Genomic DNA, 17,752 nt, shown 5'->3' with positions numbered 1-17,752 from the left:
CTTATTACTCATCTATATAGCATTATTTACACATTATAAAGCCTTTAAGGGTGGCTTTTTAGAAACTTGTAGCATACATTCTTATGTCATCTTCACTACTGGACTGGCAACCAGCCGCACAGATTTGAGGGGCGTTGGGTTGAGCTAATATGGACTGACACGTAGCCAGAGAGAATTCCCTTTCTCTGTGTGCCCGTTATTGTTCCCTGTCACAATCAATCAGAGATGAACCATGATGGAAACACAAAGACCACAGGGCATGACAAGGTCTAGAAACAGGGGTCGGGGCTTTAATGGCTTTGCAGACAGCCCTGTACTAACAAACACATTACTGGTAAAGAGCAGCCGTGCCCCATGCATGATTGACTTTTAACCTTCTGCAAAAGCCAGCAGAGGTCATGTCACTTACTTACATTTAAGTCCATCATTTGTGCCTGCTAGAAACATTAAGTAATTCAACCCAGCAAGGCTCTCACAAGTTTAAAATCACATACACCAACTGCTCTGCAACTCCATTTCACTGTTTACTTCTTCAAGTCAGTAAATGCAACCAAAACTGGGTGGTTGTTCACTGGGTGGACTCCCAGCAAGAGTAAAATAATATAGCTGATTCTTCCAGAGTATCTTTTCCCATGTCGGTGTAATGGAAGCAGGCTGAGGGGTTAGCAATGGCGAGGCCTTTGCTAGCAGAGGCACTAGCTTGGCTTGGGTCTTTTTATTTATGCAAGGAGTCATTTTGGCTCACATAGCGGCTAGCCACATTGTTCAGCAGAACAGCACACAGACAGTGAAACGCTCACAGTGAGAGACAGAGTAAAGCTTACGCTGCAGTGATGGGACATGCTCATCAAATGTGAGTCAAGAGTGGTTGTCTTAATATTCAGTATTTGGTATTACCAAAGACTATAAGATGAAATACGCATGAGGCACACTAAGCAACACGACAAATATGTGGTTGCTGAATCATTGATCCAAAAAGAACCTCAGCAGGTAATTTTATCTCCTCTTACCTCTCTTCTTTTATTACATATACCTTTTGGAAATTATTGAATATTTTAAAAGTAAAATTATCTTGATTCTGCTGAGTCTGGACTTTAATTTTTAGCAGAAGGACACTCAAGGATGGTTTGAAGAAGCAGATAAGAACATTGTTTGCTCCTTTTGGGGGCAAGCTGACCACCTTAACCCCAAACCTGCAATAAACCTATTTCCAGCTCCCGGCTACTGGATGAGGAAGCCCTGATTCGAGTTCAGGGTCCATTTCTGGGTTGGAATCTGACTTTCTCAGAACTTGTGCTCTTCCAAAACTTACCAATGATGAATTGCATGACACGTAAATGCACAGAGGTTTGGAAAACTCTTGTCTGCTGCTATTCCCTGAGCAGATTAACAGATGTGGAAGGAGAAAAAAATTGAGAGGGGGAAGTGAGAGACAGAGAGGGAAAGTAAGTGTGTGTGTGTGTGTGTGTGTGTGTGTGTGTGTGTGTGTGTGTGTGTGAGTGTGTGTGAGAGAGAGAGTCCTGTTGCTGCAATAAAATCATCAGGTCACATCAGACCAGTTCTCAGGACCCAGGGTGGAAAGAGTTGTGTAATACAGCATACACACGCACGCACACACACACAAAAGAGCATACACATACACATACATATACAAGTCAAGCCAGCGGCCATAGTTACTGGAAAAGAGTGAAGGGGTGAACAAATATGTAAACACATATCAACTTCATAGACCTTTATAGCTAAACAAATGAATGGGAGGTCTGGATCAAACTACAGCATTATATTACAGCAGAGTGTGTGTTTCCGTGACAGTATTCCAATAATAGAGGGATGGTGTGTGCGAGTGGAGAGAGGGAGGGAAAACAGAGACTGTGTGAGAAAGGGAGAGAGACAGAGACAGTGTGAGATTATAATTTGCACACCCTTTAAATCAGGATACAACATCATGTACAATTTATTATTCTGCCAAGTTCTCAAGTTTGAATTACATAAAGGACTGCTGGTTTAGAGATAGAGAGATGTAAAAAAAAAAAAGCGACTATGTAATATTTGAATGAATAGAAGCACATCCTTTAATCTTACAAATGAAAAATTTAATTTATAAGCAATACAAGGCAGCCTTGGCCGCGTTCAGACTGACTTGAGCTCTGCGTGAAGAAATGCCAAATAAGTTGAGCCTTGCTTAACGTGACGTTGACATCTGATAAGGCGTTGCTTTGTCCAATCAAATACATGCAAGCGCACATTTCTGGTGGATTAACTTTGTAACCCGGTTTATTTCTACCGTTTTACTGTTCTGTGACAGAATTCTGGAAAACTGTCTGGGAGTATCTCAAACCGCTGTGCAGTATTTTGGCGTCTGATAAGCCTTTGAACACATTAAACTGTCACTCAAATTGAACTTCATGGATCATATTCCATTGTCTCAGCAGTACCTTAAACAACACGCCCCCACCAAAGCAGCCCCCCGGCACTGTTTTAAAGGGCTGTTTTCAGTCTGAATGCCCACTTAGGGGTTTTTGTTTCAACAGCCTTACTCTGGTTTGACTAGCAGCTTATGGTGGCTAATGTTCACTAATGTTAGCAAACGTTAGATAGATATTTTGCTATATTACAAAAATTACATTACTGAATTAGATATTATGACTTTTCTTCACTTGTGCTACTGATTTTATTAGCATTTAGCATTCTCACTTGTGGCCCAAACCTTTCTCCCAGAATTTACATTTACTAATTTGCAACAGCAAATACGTTTTGAGTATGTTTTAATAAACGCATCTGCAAAGTCGCAAAATGCTGATACTGAACGTAGGACTAACAACATATTTAAATCGTTAATATCTACAATATTAGCATGTAGCAATACAATATCTGCTTGCAATGTTGTAACTTGGTTAAGGTGAGAGAAAGATTGTGATCGTGGCTAAATAATAAAAAAACATCAAGACTGACTGGAAGCACAAGTCAGGATGTGTTTACTTTTTCAATATTTAAATGAAAACACCACCTTTTCCTAACCTTGTGCAAAGTGTTTTTCTTGCCGAACCTAACTACATGTGGGCTGCAGGACTGTGAACCCCAGTGTCCGATGTCACAGTACTGCATTTTGTAAGTTGAGTAGTATGTAGATGTCATTTCTGGGGAGTTGATCTTTTATAACATTACATCAAAAATACAACATTGTCCTTTAACAGCTTTCAATCTTTAAATAATCCTAAAGAAACTCTATAAAGAATGTTGGTGCTCACAACATCTGACACACAGGAAGACACAGTCACATACACAAACAGTCAAACTGTACAACATCCTGACAATAAAATGATAAAAAGGATTCCTTTGTTTAAGGAATCTGTGTAACACTGCCAGCAGTGGGGATTAGGTTTCCTTTAGCTCATTTATTTTGTCACTGTGTAGTTGTAAACACCTTCTCCATTTACATCAAGTTATAGGCCCTGATGCTTTACCTACTACTATATAAATTCTCAGAGAAACATGAGGACTGAGGATAAAGCAGGGCGTCTGTGTGGCATTTAAAGCATCCTGCACGCATATGTGTGCTCAGCTGGGCTGGTGTGTTTCTGTGCTCATACATGCACATATATGGGTTGTGAGAAAAAGAGAATCTTAAATCATGTGGACACCTGAGCGGTAATTCTCGTTAGATTACCCTCTAGGTAATGGTAACACCAGCTTTCTCCCCCAGAACTCATCCCAGAAGTGCAAACCAGATTGATGAGGGAGGTCATATCCTTAACAGCCTCTTATACAGCTGCCGTCACTCAGACAGGTAATGGAGACAGTGTCAGCGGGGCGCTTTCTCCTGCACAAGCTCCAAAATGAGGACTTAAGTGGTTTTGCTAAGTTTATTATCTTTCTGCCTGTCTGGGCATACTGTATGTTCTCACAGTTACTGGGGATCAAACTGGTGAAAACAGCTATGCAGCGGTTTCTCCACAAAGAAGACGAGATTTATACCACTTGGACAAAGGCTAAGGAACACAAAGCTTACAGTCACCAAGTCAATGAGCTGCAAGAGGCCCCAGCAGATGTAAGAAATGCTGAAAATAAAAGGTTTTCTTGACCTCACTTTCATCATATGACCTTGCCTTAGTCCAAACAGTCCAAACACAGGTATACACAGTATAGTGCTGTATGGTGTAGTTACAGGTCATTAAAATGGATTGCACTTATGTTGGTCCATAGAAAGGAAAGTCTGCAGGTGTTTCATATACTGTAGAGTTTGGAATATAACTGAACAAATGAAAACCAGGTCTCTCCTAAAAAATCTTTAAACAGGTGTCTACACTCAGAGGTTTTTTACCACGCTTTTGTAATAAAACCTAATATAATATGCATAATATTCTGCAGCTGCAGTTGAAGTTGGTGTAAAGTGTCCTTTCCAGCCAAACTGTCACGGTCTGCATTTAAATTTAGACTGTGTACATTCAACTACGTTGGCTGTAATTGGACTAAAGATGCCACAGCTGGGGTTTAACAGAAGCTGTTACACCAATTGAGGATTTGGCCTTTAAACAAGGACTGGTGAACAATAATGGGTTGTTCAGACATCAGGCTACCAGTGATGATGAGCCACTGTAATGCAGTCAGAAAGTATCTTTGGTCTGGTACAGTCTGATAAAAGCAACAAACTTAAATGTGCACTGAAGTGAAGAAAAGTATTTCAGTTTTAACAATAACTTAATTGTTAAAATGTTCAGCTGCTTCAAACGTGACATTACTATCAGTCACTCGTGGATACAGGAAACTGCACTGTTGAACTTTTGTCCATTAACATACACAACTTAATGCCAACATTACTCAACAAAAGTGGAAAAAGTAAAATTTGTACATCTCTAATAGCGCTGTAATTACTCTTCTATTAGTAACAAGATATTTCAGCCTCGGTGCTGCCAAGTAACCAGCAGAAGCAAAGACATGCTGTTCGTCCACAAAGTCAATGAGAAACATGTTTGGTTTGTGCCTCCCCATTAATCTGCACGAGACCTCATGACTCCATTGGCTGGCAGCGCTCCATGGCTGCTCTATGTCTCACACAATGTGTTTGTGTGTGTGTGTGTGTGTGTGTGTGTGTGTGTGTGTGTGTATGTGTGTTGTAATGTACAGGAGGCCTAAAATCCTCCATGGAGGTTTGTACTTGTATGTTCAGTTTCACATATAGCACCCAGGTGTACAAAATACACAAAATTATTATTATTATTGAAAATAACATGGTGTACAGTACAAGTGAAATACACTTTATATATAGCCTTTAATTCTATATTTAGGGATACAGCTTTTTGACAGTGACCATTGTGAGAGGATAGGCTTTGTCTCAAGCTATGATGACCCATTTCCTGAATAGACAAATCTGGCAGCTGATTTATGTGTTTTGCTCTCTAGCGCCTCCTCGGTTGCTGTGGTGGCAGAGTGGAACTGAACACATTCACATCAACAGTGGAAGAAGAGATGTTTGGGTGAATGTGGAAGTTATTCAGTCTCAAAACGCTAGTCTGAAATTAATTATGAAGCAGGCTTTGGGAAAACTAACATTAACGTACCACTTCTGTCCGACCTCCACAGTCTGATGTGAATTGCTGTGTGGAGTAGCTAATTAAACAGTAGCAGGAATTACTTGTTAGCTTGTGATTTACACTTATCATCAAACTCCATGAATCCTTGTTTTGTAATCAGAAGAAAACCCTCATTTAATAAAAAATGTATACACACAGTACTGTAAAAGTGGAATTTTGGCCTGGACATGTAGTAGTACCAAGCTAGCAGATCAGCACGGTGTAGTAGACTACTCGGTCTTTAGCAGTCCCCAGTCGGCTTTTTGTCGGCATGGCGCTCAGACGTTTATTGTTGGAGCAGCTGACAACAGTGCAGCCCTGCTGGCAGAAAATACCTCTAGTTGTTATTGACTCAGTTTTGATGAAAAGTTTAAATTTTTATGTTATAACTTTCATTTTAATGGCATTTGATGACTATTTTCAACATCTAATCAGTTCTACAGGATCTGATGAACAGATCTCTGTGCAAAAGCACTTAAAAAGGGAAATCCTTTGCATACATTACAGCGTCATATGCAGGTTTACAAGTGAGGTGCCACCGCAGTAACAGCAGCTTTGCTTCCGTTTACATCCTGAATTCGTCTCTATAATTTACACCTTGACACCAGGACAGTGGGCCCACTGGAGGTTTTGGTAAGTCATGTGGTAACAAAATTAAATAACATTGCCCGTGTGAGACTGATGCTTTGGCTCACTCATGTAGGATTTATAATCTGTAAATCACTATGATATTTAAAACAAACATTGCATAGTTTTCAAGCCATATCCTGTCATCACTGTAAACAAAAACTAATATGGGCAGTCCCCTCTCACATTCCAACACCACTCCAACACACCACAATAAGATTTGGACTTGGCAAAGATGGAAATGGCCTCACAAGGAGCTAAACTGTAAGTGTTCTTTTGTCTTATGAAGGTGTTTCCTGTGAAATGAAATGCCTCTAATCAAACAGTTGCTGGTTCAGTTCTCTTATGCTCAGATAATCTAATTTGTCCAGATGGCCAAATCGGATCTGTAAACATACAAAATAAGATGTCTTCTTCCTCTGTCACTGCTGTTCACCCCTCCATCTCCAGACCCCAATCCGGTTTCCCTTTGTATTCCCTTCCAAATTAAATAGTGGTTTCACTGTGGCTGTAAACTGATCTGATCAGCTGTGCTTTGTTATGTTTGCAAAAGGCAAATAACAAACATCCTCGTAGTCAAGTTGCGGGGCATCCAACAGTCCACATCTCCAGCCCAGTGACTAACATGTTTCTTTTATTACACGGATTAAGATTTAAATTCAGTTTTATCTTTTCAGCACCACAAACATAATCAGTGTAATGGGAAACAGAAACCCACCCTGCGTTAAAAACAATCGTTTTACTATTAAAATTTCCAAAGACGGAATAACAAATAACATTTCCACTTGGGAAGCTTTATTGAGTTATTCTGCTATTTTAATTAATTTCTCAAGTCAGTAATTTTATTTTTACGGCATTATGTTTTCACTTATTCTTTGGCACATTTACAAAGGATCCATTAACCTCAAGAACACAGATTTGCCAAATGTACACTGCAAACCTGCTAAAGCATGTTGATGAAATAGTATTTCTTCAAGCAATAACTCCATGCTCAAATTGAACTATGATAGTAATAGGGACCAAACATGTTTGTGTCTTTCCAGTTGTAGTTAGTTAGCTAGCTGGATAGCTATTTTGCAAGGATAGAAGTCCCTCCTAGATCTTTACCTGGACCTCACCAAGTTGTTTGATTCTTCTGGATCCTTTTTTGAACAACTAGTCAGTGTTTGGTCGATGCACAGGACTGGAAATATATACAAGTGTAGTTTAAATTTTGGAGGTGTATATGTTAGTTTTGTTGCAAACCTTTGTGAGCTAACTTATGATTACAAAAAAAACCCTTTCTCCTGCATTCTGTCGCTACATGCAAAGACAGTTGTGGGGCCTGCCTGCCCATCAAAGCAAAGAAATCACTGAGAAACTTGATGCTGCGGCAAAGACCCCGTTTAAACAGCTCTTGAGATTTCACACTACATACCACAGAACTTTAATCCATTTTTCAGTGTTTTCCAGGTTTTCTTGTCAAAGTGAAGCCATATTCAGTTTTAGTAGTTTATTTTATGGTGGAAACTTATTTAGGTACTACTTGATTTCTCCTATGTTATGTATTTATTTGTATTGTTAAAAATCCCCCCACAGTTGTGTATTTATGTATGATGACTTAAAAACAACAACAAAAAAAAGGCTGGTTTAATGCTAACAAAAACAGAGATATCTATTATACTAGATGGGTTTTGAATTATTTGTTTTGTTTTGTCTTTGATGGGTTTTGGTATTGCTTGTATGGTCTTGTATGGATGTCAGATGTGTGTGTCATGTTTTTTTCTGTATTCAGTTTTTTTCATTGCAGTATTGTAAATACATTTTGTGGACCCCAGGAGGAGTAGCTACTGTTGTTGTTACTGTAGCTAATGGGGATCTAAAACAAACAAACAAACAACAAAAAACAACCTGAATGAATCGCTAAACTGGCTTTCCAGAAGACGTTCAATTTACAGACCAGCAGTCTGTCTGCTCTCTCTCTTCTCTTCTACAGTATATTTATGGTCTCAGCACAGCTAATTTGAGTTTGTACGTGAGGCGCTGAAGAGAAAAATATATGCCACCAAATACGCTGCTAAAGATAAGCAACACTTTGTCACAGTAAGTCAATGAGCAGAGTGAGTTTGTTTGCAATGAATTTAAGTTGCAAGGACATCATTATAACCACTGGCAGTTTGTTGTCAGCATAGTAATGTAAAGAAGCTGTATGCAGCAGATATCTTCACACAAAGACACAGATGCAACACACCAAATAGAGATGAGATTTTGTATTTAATAAATTATGGTGTGAATCCCAAGAATCTTTTTTTTTTTTTTTTAAACTTCCCAGAGCGATGTCTATGAAACATTCGCAAATCTAACTGACTGAATCTTCAAAATAAACAAAGTTTATGGTAGTTCAGGATGAGATTTAAACCTCTGTAATCTCCATAATACAGCACATAACCTGCCATTACCCACCACAGTCTCACATGGCCTCACATTTTGTTAATTTACTTTCCACCATTATAGATGGTTTACTGCACACTTGCAATTAACTTTTCCCAAAACTTCCTCTTTTAGGTGATCTTTGACAGTTTGGATAATTATGACTGCCACCAGGAAACGTTTCCATGAATGCATTTTAAAGACACCTCTACTTTTCATTCTCCAGCAACATTTCAGTAAAGTAACATTACTTATGCTTGAGCAGGCTTTCGTATCCTTTTCAGCAAATTACACCTTGTCTCCCTTGATTACATCAGATTGGTCATACAGGCTTTTCTCTTTCATCAGTGCTGTAAATGTAGACAGAAACCCCAGGGTCCTACTATTTTAAAGTCCCGTGGCTGTCATAATGTCTACTTCTGGCTTAGATTTCACTCCATCCATTATAATCTGATAAGAATTCAGAGCTACTAAACAAAATATGGAGATCTAAGAGCAATCCTCCCTCTTTTCAAGAAATAAAACTGTCCAGAGACACTTAAAAATAGGTTTATGGTGAAATGTATCAGGGAATTTCCAGAGAAGAATCCCCCTATCCCTTTAGCTTATCCTAAAATCATTTCTCCTTTGCCAAGAAATGCTTTAGGATAAGATGTTCACATCTTATTATTTTGCAAAACATTAATCAAGGACAGAAACTCAAAAACACCTTGCCACTGAAGTCTGCTATTCCTGAGAATAAGTGACTTTATACCAAAATTGAAGTCTGTGTTTGAACTGTTTCACCAGCCTGAATTACCGTAAGATCTACAGTGTTCAGTGCCTTCTCTCTTGGGGCAAGAACATCTGTTATCATTCTTTACTTTTAATGACATAATGTTTTTTTAATGTGGGGTTCAGGCTTCATCCATACCTCCACTCAGGAGAAAACCAACACACACTGCAGGTCAACCATCAAACACCAAGAAAATCACAAACTTACTGTACGGTAAAAAAGACTGGTACCTCATTTTAAAACTGATTCTGCGAGCTGACTGGCTTAAATCATTATATTATTTCATGAATGATAAACACAGTAAACCAGTAAAGAGTTATTTTAACTCTTAAATCTATAGATGTAGAGGCAACCAAACAGTGCCATGAAATCCAGGCCACACCCCACCTCTCACGTTGTAAAGCACCAGTCAGTAAGTAAGCAATATCTGTCATGAATACCCCACCGTGGTAGGTGTCCCATACATGCTGGGTGGCTGTGGCATTCAGGCGTCTGCTGGTTCACTGATAGTTTGCTTACTATTGCTATCAAACAACATTTATCAGACGTATTTGATAAATTAATCCCAAGGCACAACTCCTCTTCCAAATGTTAGGCCTCACACAGAGAGTGCTGTGCTTGGAGGTAATCAAACGCAAACATGTTGTGGTTTTACTGATATGTTCGAGTCAAAAATGTGTCATCTTGCTAATACGAGCTAAAATGTCAAAGAAAATAAAACCACTGTCTTACATAATCACAGCCCCTCAGCACTGATCAATCACAGCTATTTAAATGCAACTGGGAGTGGATCCCATATAAAGATTGCAACTTCATGCTGAAACATTGACAATTACGGAGCACAGTGCCAGAGCTGCTGGGGGAAAAAAGAGCAGAGTTGTTGCCCAGCCTGAGAGACAGTGAATGTGGCGGTGCAGGTTTTTCTCTGCCCAGAATAATGACTCCTGGAGGGTGAGTGGCAGTGTCATTGGGCTCTCATTAGCATGTAGCTGCTCACCGAGAGTAGAGTCGTCTTACCTCGGGGGAACACGGGTGCATAGCCCCTCATCTGGCTCTGATTTACCAGAATGAAGGTGGGAAAGAGTTTTTTCTCATTTCAACTTCTCAATTAGCTTTCTTGGATTGTCAGCATTTTGGATGCTTTCACTTAAAGGAGGTTACATGAACTCGACCATGCAATTGCCAATTTAATCACCGCTTACTGCCAAGAATTTACAACAAAGAAAAGGAAAAGGAATTCAATTTCATGTCCAGCTTTCTTCTTCAGAAAAGATCTATTACTCTATATAAAAGTCAACTGTACAGAATTATGTGACAGGACACATGATTAATGTATTGCTTTGAGGAACTATGAATGAATATCCTTTGAGAAATAACCCATTTTTCTCCTGTTTCGTATTTTCATCATAATTTGAGCCCCTCACTCAGTATCTTAATTTTTAATGGATTCTTTTTTCCCTATCTGAACCCTTGATGGACCAACAAGAGTTTTGCTTAGAGAGAAAAGTTCTTTCTGACACAACAGAAACTAAAAGTATTTTATGCTAACTACACTGTTTTCACTCCCATTTTAAAAGTGGTCTTATGATCCCAATTCTAAATTGTACCATATGTTCCAAAAATTACTTTTTGCAAAAGCACATCCAGCAAGACCTAGAGTTAAAAATAGACACCAGGGAAATTTGGATGTTGTTCAGGTATGTTGTTGGTTAGCTCCATATGGTAGATCCACTGAAGCCTCTCTATTATGATCAAGTATATCTACAGATGTGGTTGGAGAACAGATTTATAACAGACTTGTGTTAGGATTCTTTGGCTGAAATCAGATTAGATGTTAATCTTAAACTCAGACATTACGCTGAAAAACGTAGGGTGCTTTAAAAAAATATTATTGTGAAAAAAATGTGATTAGTCTCATGAATTAAAGCCAAAATATGGGAGGACGGAGTCCAAGTTGTTGTGTAAAGCTTTATATGCACATGCATAATACATACAGACTTTGCCATAATGCACCAAACCATAATTTCACTCTTAAAGGAATAGTTTGACATTTTGGGAAATGCTTGAAGCTAGAATTAACTATGAAGCTAGAGCCCAGAGTTGGTTAGCTTAGCATAGCATAAAGACTGGAAGAAGGGGAGAAACAGCTAGCCTGGCTCTATCCAAAGGTAAAACAAAAAACGTACCTACCAAAATCTCTAAAGGTCACTAATTAAAACCATATGTCTCATTTGTTTAATCTGTACAAAAACAGAAATAAAAAGAGGTGCTGGCAGGTGGATTTTTGAATTTTGGACGTGGCCAGGCCAGCTGTTTCCCCCTGTTTCCAATTTTTATTCTAAGCTAGGCTAATCACTTGCTTGTTAATATTTACAGGCATGAAAGTGGTATTGATCTTCTCATCTAACTCTCTGCAAGAAAGTTAATATTAAGCATACATCAGAAAAAGTCAAACAATTCCTTTAAGATTGACCTGTCTAAGTTGTTTTTTCAGTACAACCCTTTTACTATAGGGTTTGGTCATAATAAATGGGAAGTATCTACAGATACAGTGTAGAGTTCAGTCTGCAAAAGCATTTATTGCTTCTTACAGTAGACCTCCCTTTTTATTTCATTCTTGGGACCAAGTAATATGTTTTACATCTATTATGGGCACTGTGACTTTGAGCATTACACTGCATGCCATTTATTGCATGTAATACTTTACAATCTACAATTTTAAGCTTATTCTGCTCATTGCAAGAAGTTGTGGTAGATGACCAGATAAATACCTAAAATGCAAATGTAAATACGGGTTCAGAAAAGCTCTTTTGAGGGAAAGCTCATGAAAAAAACAAACAAAACCAAGAAGCTGTGCAACTTTTTAAAAACTTTCCATTTCCAAAGATTATATCAGTTTTTTCCCCCTCACTAAAGACCCCTCTGAGACTATTACACTTACCTTTAAGTTTTACTAACTGTGACCCAATACCCCAAAGTAAGTGCCCATAAAATGCCACAGAAATTAATTACAAGGAAAGTTGATCTTCCCATTGTTAATTTGCCAGTTAAATGTTGGTGTCCCTGCGGAGGTATAGAGATCTCAGAAAAAGCTCACTTGGGAGAGGTCATTATTGTGGCTAGGTCTGTAAAGATACAATTTCAGCAAGCTACAGGGCTATGGCCATAACCACAAACACACCGAAAAACATACTAGTTCTACTTTATTCCACATGGAGAAGATACAAGAGAGAGGGGCTTTTGCTTTGATGCTCCTTCTGTCTTTTCTCAAGAATGAATACCATTATAGAAGGTCATTAAGATGCCTGCCTAGCAACCCACTGGCATCAGACTACATTATGTTGGCTGCAAGCCTGAAAAGCAAAAAAAAACATTGGCCCAAGTGATGATCCGGGCTTGGCTGAAGGAGCAGAGAAGATATATTTTCAGGAACATGACATCAATAAGAGCAGTGTGCCCGTGTGTAGAATCATATCTTATCGTGGATGTCAGCCCAAAGAACTTTTTCATTTCACAGCATCATATCAGAGTGGTGTTGGCCTTTACCACCACTGGTGATCTGATCAGCATCAGACCGAAAAATACATTATAATACTTTGCCCTCGCAATTCTGCTGTAGCTACAAGTCTGCATTTCACATAGCTGGCTTTTAGACTTCTTAGCTATAAAGATATAGCTCATGAGCTAATCCAAACAGGATTTACAGCGCTGTGGGAATGGCTGGCTATTGTAGACTGAGGGTATAAGATTAGGAGACATGGTTCTTAAAATGTCTTACTACAGGCAATCTTCCCTGACGAGCCGTAAAAAACCCTAACCCTCTTTGTATCTCGCTCTCTCTAACCCTCTCTTCCCTGTTGGCTTCCCGCAGTGAGTTTCCATGAGATCGCAATGCCTTCCTCTCTCTCAAGAGCCTCTAAGATACCACATAGTAAATATAAAGAGATAATTCACCGGGGGGGAAAATGACTACATGGCTAACTGGTAAAGACACGGTTGGGTTGGAGGACAATGAGAGGTGGATGACAGATTGATAACGGAAGAGACGGAGCATGTACTTCTGTTCTCTCCATTACCGTTTTACTGCAAATACATGCTGTGGTATGTCTGAAGCCATACAATATTTTGATAGAGCACATTCAAACCGCCAACTTTTACAGAAGCTGTAGGAGTTTAGTGTCTAGCCGGTTTGGATTCATTGTGCATCTGAGAATGAATAGCTCAAATTAAAGGCTATTCACTGCTCCCGTAGCCAATATTTACATTTTTATAGAGCCAACAGTGCAGGTGGAACATACTGTAAAGGCATAATATGTGCAGGTATGATTGTGGAAATGGAAAATAACTGTATTTATATCATGACATATGTGACAGTGTGTAAAACAGTAAAGAAATCTCACTCCAACTTGGTTGAGAAGCCAAGACTTTGATAGTAGCTCTTACAAGAATCAGTAAGCATTGTGGTATTCACCACATCTGTCAGTGAGCATTATAAAATACTGGTAGCATGACAGTTACTCCCTAGGCCTATTTACTGGTGAATTGGCGGGCATCTCACAGGGGCAAACAGTCATCTGAGAGGTAGTCTCGCATAGCCAGACCTATCTCCACACTTAATTTTAGCGCTGTGCCAGCGCTGGAGAAAGGTCTGGCTGAGCCCATTATCATTCTGGTATTCACCTTACTTTCGAATGCGGAAGTAAACTGTTGGTCAAACTGCTTGGTATTGTGCTGCACTTGCCTTTTCTTTGTTTCCCTGAGCTAACTAACGTTGGCCTAAGCCGCTTATTTAACGGTGTCGTGGGAGCACTTCCAAAAATCAATAAAAAATCGAAATGATAGGTTGGTGCCACACCCTCAAACTATTGTTGTGGGAGGATGACATGAAGAAATGGCCTCATATAACATATGGGAGAGAGAGAGAGAGAGAGAGAGAGAGAGAGAGAGAGAGAGAGAGAGAGAGAGAGAGAGAGAGAGCTCTGTATCACAATACCAATAGCCTACATTAGAAAGGATGAAAGCCGAAGGTTACTGTAGTTATTTCAACCTTTATTTGCACTTAGAGAAAGGGACACTTTTATTTTGTAGCCAGCAAAGTAACAAAAACAAGCGTACCCAACAACAAGGTGCAGGAAGAAGAGAAAATATTGTTTGTCAGTTAAAATGCGGTCTTAGTTTGACGAACAAAGTTAGCAGACAAGTGAGCAACAAACTTGACATGACAACATCCACAACTTGGATTATTTTTTTATGAAAAAAATAAAACGTTTTGATTATTTTGATTGGTGGCCCCTTACTGACTAAAGGAATATAAATAATCGAGGACTGGACACATAATCAGACTTTATGACCTGCTTTAAAGGTAATGTTTCGTCTCTCTTGTTTATCACGCTGGTTAATCTGAATGAATTATACCTTGGTGCTCATGGTTTCTGTAAAATGAACTGAACGATTGAATTGTAGAGAATCTAAACGATCTAATGTGGAACGTTAGCATGTCCATATTGACAAAAGTTTAAACATTTATATTTGTATGCGTGATTGAACTAGCTCAAGTGGGCGACCCGGTGGGCTTTAAGAGGTTTTATACATCCAAAGGTGTCACCCACTGTCTAATTGAGACCTGTGTTATTTGACAAAATGTATAGCCCCACACAGCCAGTAAAAGGACTCCGTGTTTAATTGGGTCTCAGCTTTTAATTGAAGTTTTACAGAACTAATAAGAGTTAGCATTAGCTAGCGTAGCCACCGTAACCCTAACTGCTGCTGACAGTCTCTTGACAAGATGTCATTTTCATTGCGTCAGTAAATTAGCCAAGCCACTTCTCTGGTATCGGGTGGTTGACAACACTCCTGCTCCAAGTAAACCTTTTGTTTGTACCAGTTATAATGGCAACCTTAACTGCACAAACAATTCCGACGACAATTTTCCTCGAAGCCATAGTGGTCCAAAGAGTTGTTGTGTTAGCTAGCCAATGACAGGAAGTGCTTGACCAGAAGTTTCGCACAAAAAAAGGTCAACTGGCTGTGTCTGTATTTCTGTTGAAAATATAGTGAATAGGGGATAAAACACTCTGTCTTGTTTGTATTTCTTCCACCAATCACAATTGTCCTGGGTGGCGTTAAGCCCAGGATGCAGCGATGGTGCCCTTACAAAATAGTGTCGTGAGAAACTTGTTTTGCATGTGGGGAGGCGAAAATGGCTAAATCCCCACAAAAGAAAAAGGTAACAGCTTCTAGCTTGTTTACGTTTGTACCATTAGTGACCAGGTTAGGGTAACTTGCCACTTTCAGCGTGTAGGTTGCTAGCACGGAGGTTGTTGGTGTTGTTTCACGTAACGACGAGGACTTTGAAAACGGTAACAACCAGATAGAGGAAGGGGAGGAGAATGCCGTCTGAAATAGTCGGCCAATGGCAGGCTTATAGCAACAGCCTACTTCCTGTGAGTCAGACTATATGAGAGGTATCAAAGAAAAGGAATGCTGAGGGGGAAGCCAACATCATGCTTTCTGATTTCAAGAGGTTAATGTTGGATAAAGAAATGTTAGAATCTCCTGTTCGCTCCTCTCTTAAGGTAGGGTACTTTGTAAAGCCAGTGGGGTCTAATTAGCCCCATAATATCCAGATTATCCTGAATTTTCACAGATGCCTTGTAACATTTGATGATGTAATATCTGCTGATAAATGTCTTGTGAAATTGTAATAAAATATAATGTAGCCAGGAGGAAGCTATGGCAGCAGGCTTTTTGACCCAGGCTTTTTCGAGTGTGGCTATTCGGAGCAGGTATACACACTTCTTTAGACGTCAGATGACACGTCGTATGACCTAGTTTGTATGAGTATTGTTTCAAGCATACTAAACCCTTAAGTATAATTATGACATCATCAGCTAAAAATATTGTTAAATTATCTGAGAATGCATTACCTTACCAGGTTTCATTACAGATGTTTTTCATATGTTTGACACATTACATTATGTGTTGTAGATATGCCTGTTCAGTGATTTTCTGAGCCACAAACGCCTTCACTCTTCAGTGTTTTGATATACTGGGGTTCTTGTCTTTCTGATGAGGTGTTATTAAACACGGGATGACTGCCATAAGCAATCGGCTGAATTTCTAACCTAATCCATGTACAATGAATTTCCCACCATCTTATCTACAACTGAAACTGACCAAACACAAAATGCATGCCCCTCTGGACTGTGAGAGTCTGTGATTGTGTTGTTTGGCATCGCTAACACTACCTTGGGAGCTATTATTGGGCTGAAATTTTGCAGTGAGGGGACAATTATCTGGCCTCTTTAGCCCGTGAGGATGATGTAATTAATTGCAGTTTTATCCTTGTGTCAGGCTCTGTAGAACTCTGCATCGTTAAGCAGCAGCAGCAGCATTTGCACTGTAGGTCATGGACACATATTGTATGAATGGGTGATAAAGACAGAAGACAGTTGGAAAGGGATCTTGGAAATGGAAAGGTAATAGCTGGTTTTCACAGATTAGATGACCTTGAGGACCACTAATTTCAGGGTTGCAGTGTTCAGAAGAATGAGAAGAATGTGGAAAATACAACCTCCCTGATGGTTATGGCAACCATTGTTTGTTTTTGCACCTGTGTGTAGGGAAAGAACATAAAAATCTTGGTTGGATGCCATGGTGGAGAGAAGATCACATTAGGACTCAAAATTGTTGCGCTCAGTAAGTCACTATTTCATGTTTTGAGAGGAAATACCTCCATGTAGACATGGAAATACTTGCATGAATTATAGGTAGTGCACTATACTGTACTGTACTATATAATGTTCTATTATATTCTTGTATTTTTCAGATTGTGAGTACAGTAAGCATTTATTCTGGACTTTACGTTCTCATATTGATACTTAAGCTCTGTTGATATGAGTCAAAATGAAGCATTCCCAAACCTTGAGCTGATAACGATGCATCAAATAATTTTCAAGGGCCATTCTAAAAATAGAAAAATTATATTGAAATGTTCAAAAAATTGACAGGTTGACCCCAAAATGATTTGTGGCCGCTTAAGTGTCAGCTTAATTAGTTCCCAATTTTAAAAAAAAACATTTTACACAAATGATTTACACTTACTGCAGTACTGCTCTAGGCAATTACTTTTAGCCTGACTTGTGTCCATATAACTGGGGAAGCAATTATTCAACTTGAGTAAAATATGATGGTACTTTTTTCCATTTCTGCCTGCATTAATCAAACCAAATCTTCAAATGAAGGCCTGTCCACTCTCAAATGAAACTGTCAGACATCTTGTAAGTCATCCAGAACCGCAAAAACACTAAAAGGAAGTTTCCAGTGTAGCTTTTATGATCAGAAATGAGTGAGTTGCTAAACTGATGTCCGT

General features: G+C 39.1%; 1 protein-coding gene across 1 annotated transcript in view; it reads right to left on the bottom strand.

Annotated features, from left to right (window-relative positions):
- The window catches only part of LOC122863260 (steroid hormone receptor ERR2-like), a 118,776-nt gene that overhangs the window by 92,510 nt on the left and 8,514 nt on the right, over positions 1-17,752 (bottom strand). The gene's annotated exons all lie outside the window — the stretch shown is intronic.

The sequence above is a fragment of the Siniperca chuatsi genome, linkage group LG16 (assembly GCF_020085105.1).
Source record: "Siniperca chuatsi isolate FFG_IHB_CAS linkage group LG16, ASM2008510v1, whole genome shotgun sequence".
Lineage (NCBI taxonomy): Eukaryota > Metazoa > Chordata > Actinopteri > Centrarchiformes > Sinipercidae > Siniperca > Siniperca chuatsi.
This window is presented reverse-complemented; position numbering and strand designations above follow the sequence as displayed.